This window comes from Callorhinus ursinus, unplaced genomic scaffold (genome assembly GCF_003265705.2).
Source record: "Callorhinus ursinus isolate GAN/ISIS: 27379988/994484 unplaced genomic scaffold, GSC_fseal_2.0 scaffold1526, whole genome shotgun sequence".
In the NCBI taxonomy this organism is placed as follows: domain Eukaryota; kingdom Metazoa; phylum Chordata; class Mammalia; order Carnivora; family Otariidae; genus Callorhinus; species Callorhinus ursinus.
This window is the reverse complement of record NW_027398580.1, coordinates 1-10,768: the sequence shown is the minus strand read 5'-3', so window position 1 is coordinate 10,768 and position 10,768 is coordinate 1. Positions and strand designations below refer to the sequence as shown.

The window sequence follows — 10,768 nt, the reverse complement described above, 5'->3', positions numbered from 1 at the left end:
TTTCCTGCTGTCTCTCTGATTTTCAGAGATCCTTACTTTCACCTTTGCAGCACCTTCAGAATGCTATTAAATCAGTTTTCTGTATTTGAAATACAACCACAGCAGAGACTATCAGCTCCCCTCTTACATACAAAGGGATTGCTTTTCATTTCCTTCCCTAATGCTTCTATATGTTTGGTCAATTTCTGCAGCCTAGAGATCAGGTCTACTCTTCCTTCCTCTTTTCTTTTACCACTTTTCTCTTCCCACTATTTTGCATGGAAGGTGACTAAAGTGGAGGCTGTGGCTGCAGTGGGTCCAGAATGGGTGGGAATGGAATACCCCAGGACTTTGCCTTAGTGAAAGGGCAAGCTTGACTCTGCCTCCCCCCCAGCTTCTAGCAGCCTTCTTGGGCACCAGAGTTTAGCACACAGTGGGCACTGGACACAGCTGCACTAAGTCACCTCTCTGGTGCAAACAATGTATCATGACTCTAACCTCTGCCTCCTGGGGTCAAAGTGCTTAGGCTGAGTGGGCAGGTAGGTCTCTGGCCAGTCCATGGTCTTTTTATAATTTATTATCAGAGAGAGAGTGAGAGCATGAGTGAGTGCACAAGCAGGTGGAGCAGCAGGCAGAGGGAGAAGCAGGATCGCCATGGAGCAGGGAGTCTGATGTAGGACTCGATACCAGGATCCTGGAATCATGACCTAAGCCAAAGGCAGACGCTTAACGAACTGAGCCACCCTGACGTCCCAGTCCATGGTCTTTTCAGAGGGTGAGGCACTTGGCATTGTGGCACCTGGAAGAACTGCTAGTAGTGAGTTGTAAGAACCTGTAGTCAACTTAGGAAGGCATGGAACACATTTGCTGAATTGGCACTCAGTGGATCTTTTCATATCGGTTAGCCTGGGAGGCACTTAGGGAAAATCCCAAGGAAAAGATAAGTTCAGCAAGGTTGCAGGATACAAGATAATACACAAAAATTAATTGTATTAGCAAACAAATGACCCATTTTTAAATTTTTTCATGGCTTTTGAATGGTCTTTTTTAAAAAATTCAATTAACCAACACACAGTACATCATTAGTTTCAGATGTAGAGTTCAGTAATTCATCAGTTGCATATAACACCCAGTGCTCATCACATCATGTGCCCTCCTTAATGCCCATCACCCAATTACCCCATGCCCCCCACCTCCCCTCCAGCACCCCTTAGTTTGTTTCCTATAGTTAAGAGTCTCTCATGGTTTGTCTCTCTGATTTCTTTCCATTCCTTTTTTCCCTCCCTTCCCCTATGATCCTCTGCACTGTTTCTTATATTCCCCATATGAGTGAAATCATATTATAATTATCTTTCTCTGATTGACTTATTCCACTTAGCATAATACCCTCCAGTTCCATCCACACTGATGTAAATGGTAGGTATTCATCCTTTCTGATGACAGTAATATTCCATTATATATTTATATGCCACATCTTCTTTATTTATTCATTTTTCAATGGACATTTGGCTTTTAAAAATGGGTAAATGATCTTGATAGACACATCACCAAGTGGGCATATGGATGACCAATATGCACATGGAAATTGTTCTACATCAATGAAGAGAAATGCAAATTAAAGTTAACATGAGGTAACACAACACACACTTGAGAGTGACTGAAATTTTAAAAATTACTGACATTACTAAATGTTAACAAGGATAAAGAGCAACTGGAACTCTCATATGTTACTGGTCAGAATGTAAAATGGTACAACCTCTGCGGAAAATAATTTGGTCATTTCTTCTAAACATATAGACACTATATGACTCACCAATGCCACTCCTGGAAGAAATAAGAACCTATGTTCACACAAAAACATACCTGTGAATGTTTATATCAGCTATTCATATTTGCTAAAATCTGATTGTTTTTTCCCAAATGTCCTTCTATGGATGAATGGATAAACTGTGGTACACCTGTACAATGGGTTACTACTCAGCAACAGAAAAGTAATAAACTATTGATACATACAACTTGGATGAGCCTCAAATGCAATTTCCTGAGTGAAAGAAACCAGTCTCGATAAATTACATGTTCTGGTCTTCTATTTCTATAGCATTTTTGAAAAAGACAAAACTACAGTGATAGAAAACACATGAGTGGTTGTCAAGGTTAGGTATCAGGGGAAAGTAGGACTATAAAAGAAATATCAGAAAAAGTTGTCTTTATAAGAAGGAAATTTACCATGGATAGAAAGGAACATCACATAATGATAAAAGAGTCAATTCGGGGTGCCTGGGTGGCTCAGTTGGTTGAGCGACTGCTTTCAGCTCAGGTCATAGTCCTGGAGTCCCGGGATCGAGTCCCGCGTCAGGCTCCCTGCGCAGCGGGGTGTCTGCTTCTCCCTCTAACCCTCCCCGCTGTCATGTACTCTCTCTCTCTCTCTCTCATTCTCACTCTCTCAAAATAAATAAATCTTTAAAAGAAAGTGAATTCACCAAGAAAATACAACAATCTTAAGTGTGTACATCTAAAAACAGAGCGTCAAAATATAAGAAACAGAATCTGATTGAGCTGAAAGAAGAAATAGACACATGAACAATTATATTTGGACACTCAACAGTCCTCTCTGGGTAAATTACAGAAATAAACAAAACATCTTTGCAGTGTTCTGGGGAAGCAGAAGCAATAGATGTAAATAAAATGAACCAAGTTCCATACTCTTGTTGAGGGTGCTTGAATGTGATCTGAGGATACATTTAAAAGAAGGAAGCATTAAAAAGAAGGTAAAGAAAGCCCACTGTGTTTCTTGGAGTGGAGAGCTACCAGGTAAAGCACTAGTAAGGGCCTCTTTTCAAATGAGAATTTAAGGCAGTTTTGGAAAGAAGGTTTGGTGAGTTAGAGGGAGGGCAGCTAATTCCGTGCTGAGAATAGAGAATGGTCAAGTGGGTCGAAAGATAATGTGTGCCAGTGTGTGTCTGGATTGGAGTGGGCGTAGGGGAGCAGTGGCCAATGAGGAGCTTGGAAAATGGGATGATAAGTTATGCTGAGAGCATAGTGGTTAGGGCACCATTTGCTGTTGGCAGTGCTGGAAACCAAGACAGCAAAAGTACCATCAGTGCATTGGGCGCATTGGAGTCCACACAGATAGGTGTCTTTGCAGGAGCATGAGGGAGTCCATGTCTGAAGAAGTGTCTTCTGGCACACAGCTTTCCCATCTGTGATCAGGAGGACCCCAGCATTCTGTGTCTGGGTGGCAGGTTCCACTTCTTTGAGGGTTTAGGAAGGACTTTAGGATTATCGTCCTCACTTCAACCATTCAACAAGAGTGCTCTACCTTGCTCATGTTCATGAAGTGGATTTCTGTGGAAGTGATTCTTCTGTGGAAGGAAATAAGCAGTCCTACACCTAAAATTTTGATGACCACTGTCCACTAGATAAATGACACATCATAGAATCCCAGCCTTTAGATATGTGAGTGGAAGGGTACTTCCAGACCCCTGATCTGTTTTTTTATGAGCAACTTTTGATACTGAAGAGCTGCCAACTGCCTAAAACTCACACACCAGACTTGAATAGGTAGTGTCTGGATATTGGGGGAGGCAGAGAGTAAGCTCAGTTTTGCCAAAGGCTGTCAAGAATAAATTCCTTAAAAGTGATCTGATACAGCAGATGTGTAATGGAAAGGTCATTATTGTAAAACTATACATAGGAGTCACAAATACACAGAATATATATTTTATAAAAATTTTCTGTAATTGATTTTCTGGTTGAATATTTTCTCCCATTAAAGTCTTTCCTAAATTTAATATGTGCCTTTAGTTTCCAGCTGTGTTTGCTGGAGAGAAGATGGCCTACTATAGCATGTAGGCCACTATCCATGCAACACTTTTTTAAACCTAAACCTAAGGTCTCAAATTACCCCTACTGATGCAACCTAAAAATGCCCAGCCCAAGCTCCTCTCCTGTTAGACCCATGTTTCCTCCTACCCACTGGACAGCCCCACCTGGACAGCTGGCAGAAGCTCACTGCTTACATTGCTCACACTGACTGCATCCTCCACACCTTTGCTCATTAACTTACTACCACTTCTTCCTCCCTGATACTCAATCTCAGATGAGAGGAAAAGCTTCTGCCAATTAAGAAATCTCGGAATTCAGGGTCATTATAGACTTTACCTGCCATCTCAAAGTTCCTAACTTCCTAAAACTCTTGTACATCACATCTCTCACCATCCTCCCATTCAGGCTGAATTAAGTGCTTTGTCATGTTATTTTGTTTTGTTTACTTGATATCCTTTCTCAGCATATGTTCAATAAATGTTTGCTGGATGAATCAAGTTGCTGGAACGTGCCATTCCCTGATTCAAAATGTGGAGCCTGCCCCCTGCCTGGGCCTTCCACCTCCATGGATGAAACCCACAGTTCTCCAACTGCTCACGGAACTTCAGAATTCCTATGGGAAACTATTATTGAGGGTGTCACCATGGACGTCTCCTCCCCAGGTCCAAACACCAGCTTGGAGTTAGGTATGCTCTCAACAGGATGGTCCGTCATGCTTCCTTCCTAGGAAACATGGTCTATCAGATTTCCCCAGCCCATTTATGCTCCTTGCCCTGCACTGGCGCCCATACTTTCTTATCAGTTGGATGAGAAAAAGCCATCTCCACAGGTTTTCCGCCCACCCTGCAGACTGGTGGCCACACAGGCCAGCCGTCCTAGCCACAGAACAGGACCCCCGCCCCTGCTATGCCACGACCTCAGGAGCCCGGGAAGGGAGTCTGAGCCATGGATACCATTTGGACAGCTTTGAAGCGTGTCCGTGCCCCACCCTTTATCTGCAGAGTCGGAGGTGATTGGCCCCAGGGCTTTCTCCTTCCAATTTCACCCTCCCTGCAGCTAGCAGCACGCTCCCTTCCACTGCTCCTGGGTATTCCTGGCCTATCTCAGCTGTCCTTCCTTGGTCACCCACCCCTCACTCACATAACCCCACCCTCTATGTGGGGTTGCACTCCACCCAGGGGGAAAGCCCCCTGCCTCCAGCAGGCATCATGACAGCTCCCAGCCCTGGGACCCTGGCAAGGATGCCCTGGACCACTAGAGTAGTCAAGAGATGTCCCTCACCTGAATTCAGGGGCAGGGAGACAAGTGTACTCTTCCTGACAGAGGTAGGGGGACTCTACAGTAGTGGGGTGTCTGGCATGCTGCCGATCCATTCATCCAACAGACCTGCCCTGTCAGACCACCCCGCAACTTCCAGCTGGTGATAATGATTCAGAGGCCTCCCCAGCCTATCCACGTTCTTTCTCCTGAATCCCTCCGCCTCTCCACCGTCTCTCTTTTTGGCCCCTTTCCCCCTAAGCTGAACTCTAGTTTCAGAGCCCTTACTGCCAGCCTGCCTGGGGCTCTCTGGACTCGGTTTCGTACCCGTTTTCTCTCATGGACTCTGGTCATCACTTTCCCCAGGATGCTCTCAGTGCCCCTCACTAGCTGAGGGTGTCCTGGCTGGTCTCCTCCCCTGGCTGCTGGTCATTCTGGCCAAATCCCTCTTTCTCAAAGTAGAGGGGGAAATGTCTTGTTGATACTGTAGAATCTTAAATCATTTCCAATTTTTATGAGAATGCAAACTGGTATAGCACTTGTGGAATAAAATTTCAGACGCATTTATGAAATGTTAAACAATTCACACCCTCTCCACTCACCCAATGTCTGTGTTAGTATGTATATCTTATTAGAAAATATTCATATCTACCCAAGGATTCATAGTCAAAGATGTTGTTTTCATTTTATTAGTCATACGATAAAGGGAAAACAACTTGTTTCCATCAGGAAAAAATTGTTTATGTGATTAATTATGGTATATACAAACTTTAACATTCCAGGGAATACTTTCAAAAGTGAGGTAGGTCTATATTTGCTGTTATGGGAAGATCCTGTATCCATTTTATTAAATGACAAAAGCTAGTGGCAGATCAATATGCACAGTATTACGGGTTAGGTTGAATAAAAACAATATATTTGTACAGCATATCTATGAAAAAGCCATAGTCACCTTTAGAATAACACACACTAGGGGCGCCTGGGTGGCTCAGCTGGTTAAGCGTCCGACTCTTGATTTCGGTTCAAGTCATGATCTCAGAGTCCTGAGACCGAGCTCCGAGTCGGGCTCTGCATGGAGCCTGCTTCAGAGTCTCTCTCTCTCTCTCTCTATTTGCCCCTACCTCCACTCACACATTCTTTCTCTCTCTCAAAGAAAATAAAATGTTTTACATTACAAAAATAAAAATAACACACACTAGATTGTTAGTCATGGTGACTTCTGAGGAGGAGGCTGAATTGTGGACGAACTTTGAAAAGGGGATATTGTGACTCATCTGTATTTTTAGAAGATTTTTGCAATAGGAAGATATGTACTACTACCTTCTTAAGTAAAATTGCTAGATAAGCTTAACAAAATAAGCGGCTGCATGAAAGTAATTGCTAACTGATGCAACAAACTGTGACATTTGAAGGGCTAACACAACAGAAGTGCATCTTTGTGCACACAAATTCTGATACAGTTTGGCAGGGGCCCTCTGCTTTTCCTAGACCCTGGGTCTAGGTTGCTTTCATCTTGTGGCTCCCCTATCTCAACACGGGGTCACCATGTTTGCTGGTGAATCAAGGGAGACAGCATGGAGTGGACATACTGACTCGCAAATGCCTGGACGTGAGAAACAATGCTTCTGCTCACATCTCCATGACAAAGGGTTCATCAAACAACCCTCCCTAACTACGAGGGGACTGGCAAGGTGGTGTCCCCTGTATCCTGGAAGGAAAGCAAGACACACTATGGATGAACATTAAAAGTTTCTCCCGTGTATTGTTACACAGTAGGGGCTTAACCAAATGCAACTATTATAATTTGTTATGACTGACTTTATTGCTGGGAGGAGTTTCTTTTTTTAAGATTTTATTTATTTGTCAGTGAGAGAGAGAGAGAGAGAAAGAGATTGCACAAGCAGGGGGAGCAGCGGGCAGAGGGAGAAGCAGGCTCCCCATTGAGCAGGGAGCCTGATGTGGGACTTGAGCCCAGGACCCTGGGATCATGACCTGGGCCAAAGGCAGATGCTTAACTGACTGAGCCACCCAGGCATCCCAGGGGAGGAGTTTTTGAGGTCAGTTTGCCTTGGAATTCTTTGAACTTTTCAAACACCTCCTGTGTGACAGATACTTTCAAATACAGGATGACATCTAATTTTCAAACGATTCTATGATCTCATCAGGGAGGATTCACTTCTTCATTTAGTGACCAGAGGATTACTACAGAGAGTAAGGTTCTATGTTGGGGAAGAGAAGGTGATTCCTAGCTGTTCCATGGGGACTAGTGATGAGCTCATTAGCAGGCCAGGTTCAAGAGTGAGACAGAAGAGCACACAGGGGAATACCAGGGAAAGGCTGCTGTAATTCAGGAAAGTGCCAGGTCTGGAAAAATGCCAGCGCCTGGGCAGCCAGTTTTCAAAGGACTCTGAGGTTCAGGCAGAAGAACTCTAGGTTAATAAAGCCCACAGACAGTACCCAAAACCTGTTTGATTCTCATTGTTGCCTTCCTTCCTTAGCAACAGGTTTTTTAGTACCTTAGCCACAGCATCCTTCTTTTTGTCACCTGGAAGACACCATGCTGTCCTCAGGAATGATATAGGACTCAGAAGGTTGGACACAGGCTGCAGTGGGTGGGAACAGCGTGGACTCTACATGAATTCAGACCCGTGTTCTAGTCTCTGGCCTGTCACTCACTAGCCATGTGATCCTGGGAAAATGACTAAGTCCTAGGAGCCTCAGGTTCTTTCTTAAGTGAGGTAAGTGAGTGAGTTTGATAAGCCCCGTCTTGCAGGACTGCAGGAATGCATGCGATATATGGAAAGCACCTTGCACAGTGTCTGGCACATATTGGAACTTTGATGAATGGCAGTGATTTCAAGTGTTGTTTTGATCCCAGAGCCTTCCACTCTCTCCTCTGGGGTATTTTTTTGTTGTTGTTACCGAGGTCAAGTTAGAGAATGTGCAGCTCAACAGGACATGGAATAGCTAATCAGCCAAAGAGGGTGCTTCATAAGTAAAACTCAATCCATTTTCTAAATCAGAGGATATATTTGAGATATATGAGTATATGTATGGCATTCAGGTGTGAGGGAATTGTCCCAGCTGGACACAATACAAAGCTCCTAGAATGTGAGTCAAAGACCAGCTCCTTCCCTCCCTCCCAGCTGCTCTTCCACCAAACCACTCCTTTCACTCATTTCTCCCCCCACCAAAACCTAGACCTTGCTTACTTATAGCTGTCCAAATTACACTCCAGATAATCAAACTAAAATGATTTTTAAGGCAGTGGGTTCTGGCTTTGCATGGTTAGGACAAGAGTGCCAGTCTAGAGTCTTCTGGGCTCCACTTCAAGGAAATATCACTGTATTTCTCCAGAAATACTTGCAGATGACGGATATAAAACACCTAGTCTGTGCACTGTGTTCAACGGCCTTGGGATGAGAGTGCAGGATACCTTCTTTTCCTGCCCCAGGAGGAGATTTCTCCCTGGTTTGTCCATGAACCAGAAGGAACTTCTCAAAGCAATTATCCATTTCAGACTTTGCTGCCACCTCTAAGGCACCCTGTCTCCAAGTAGGGCCACTGTCACGCCCCAGGTTCACGGTGATCAGCTGCACAGAAGGAAGCACGGTGACCCGACACCCTGAGCCACCCAGGCCAGGGGCACTTCCACTGCAGTGCTTGCCCCGGGAGCCACACTCCCTCACCCTTCTTCCACTTCTTCTGCAGGTCTCAGGGCACCTCTCCCCACTTTCCTGTCATGAGTGCAGCTGCTAGACAGTCCCCTAAGGGTGGGACATGTCCTGCTTCTCCTAATGTCCTCACTGCTCACACACAGGGCCTTCCAGAGAGCAGAGCTCAGCCCATGTCTGGGAATCAAGGAGCCAATGAGCAGGGCTCCCTCTGTGCTGAGATGTCATTTCTCCTCCTTTCTTGAAGAAGTTAGTGAATGATGGTGTCACGCATCTATGTTACTTTTGCAGAATGACAGACGAGAAGGAGTAAGAAGCAAAAATGAATAATCTTTTATTACCGTATTTCCTGACCCTGTCACTTGACTGCTCCATTCTTCCACTTTCCAACAAATTCCTATGCCAATGCCCAGTGATTTCATTCCAGAACCCAAACAAGGAGGGAAGATCTCCCACCTTATTTCCAGAACATGACAAAACTCTTAAAACTCTTGAACTGGGTAAGTACAAATGTTGTGGGGTGGATGTCACCCACACATTTACCTGCCGAAGCTGGTTAAAACTTCTACTCCAAGGATCAACATTTGAGAGCTTCCTCAAGAAAACCAAGCTCTGGATGTCAGAGTCATCGCGGAGAACAGGCCCCCAGAGAGGCTGGCTCTTCACCCTGCTTTCTTCCCCCAACCCTCCCTGGCCCTGCCCTACTTAGAATTCCCGGGGCTCTCTCTTTTCACACACACACAGGGAAGAACCAAAATGTGGCCTCACTTCATGCCCAGCACCCCGCAGGAGAAGCTGCCGACCCCACCAAAGCCTTAAAAGGGCCTGGCCGCCACAGGGACTCAGACCTCCTCTCCCTCATCCTTCACAGCCCCTTCAGACAGGGCCAGGGAGGAAGCCAGCTGCCCGCGCCTGATCTGGAGCAAATACTCCAGCACTTGAAACTTGCTGGTTCGGCGTGGGCCCTGGGACCCCACGGGAACTGGTAGCGGGCAGGGTCGCTGCCAGGCACCTGCCAGTACTCCAGGTACCCTTCCTGCACCCAGACTTTTGTGAGGAGCTCCCTGGGCTCCCCATAGATGACGTGCTCCTGGCAGGCATACATCCCCATGACCCCCAGCGTTTCCCACACCTCCTCCTCGGGGGCACAGTTGCCATGCAGGAGGCTCACCCCCAGTAGCAGCACCAGGAGACCAGTCTTGGGCATGCCATGCTCACCGCTCAGCATCCCATCACAGGTGAGATCCAGGACATTGACCAGGACATAGGAGTGGTCACTGTGGTCCACTTCCTTCACATCCATGCCAAAGACCAGCCGCATGCATTCGGAGGCCTGGCCCAAGATCACAGGGAAGGCATCCAGGGCATCCTGGCCGACGATCTCCAGCATCTCTGCCTGGCTGGTCGGCTCCTTGATGTGATACTTGAGGAGCAGGAACTCCACCAGCTCGGCCAGCTTCCCCTGGAGTAGGTTTTGAAGCCCCGGCTGGGCTTCTTCGGGCTCCTCGCAGGGGCTCGAACCCTCCTCATCGGAGCTGCTGGAACCCTGGTCAGGCTGGCTGCAGTCAGTGGCTGCCCAGGCAGTGGGGGAGGGCCAGGCACTCAGAGAGCTCTGGGGACGACTCTGGAACCCAGCAGCAGACCCCTCCTCCGAGGGGACCAGAAAGAGGGCAGAGCAGGAGCCAGATGGGGTGGCGGACTGGGAGGAGGCCAAGGTGGAGAAGGAGGAGGGGGTGCGGGGGACCTTCTCCTCCCCAGCCCCCAACAGCTATGCCTCCACCAGGCCCTGGGCCGGGCCTGGGTCTTCCTCCAGCTTCTAGAGCTCACTCCTCTGACCCAGGGGCATGGTGTTTGTGTCGGGCTGAACCTGAATAAGGAGGTGGGATGGCTCCTCAGGGTGCAGCCCAGGCAGCAGAGGCCTGAAGTCCTGGAGCTTACAGTGCGCTGCGTCGGACTTGGGTGCTGAGGGGTCCCCTCTGGGGTGGGACAGGCGAGCCCCTGGTTCCATGCTCAGAGCAAGTACCTCACCTTGA

The 10,768-nt window shown here is 46.9% G+C and overlaps 1 pseudogene; it reads right to left on the bottom strand.

Annotated features, from left to right (window-relative positions):
* Nucleotides 1-9,577: 9,577 nt before the first annotated feature.
* Nucleotides 9,578-10,503, bottom strand: LOC112816299 (melanoma-associated antigen 10-like; annotated as a pseudogene).
* Between the last annotated feature and the right edge of the window lie 265 nt (nt 10,504-10,768).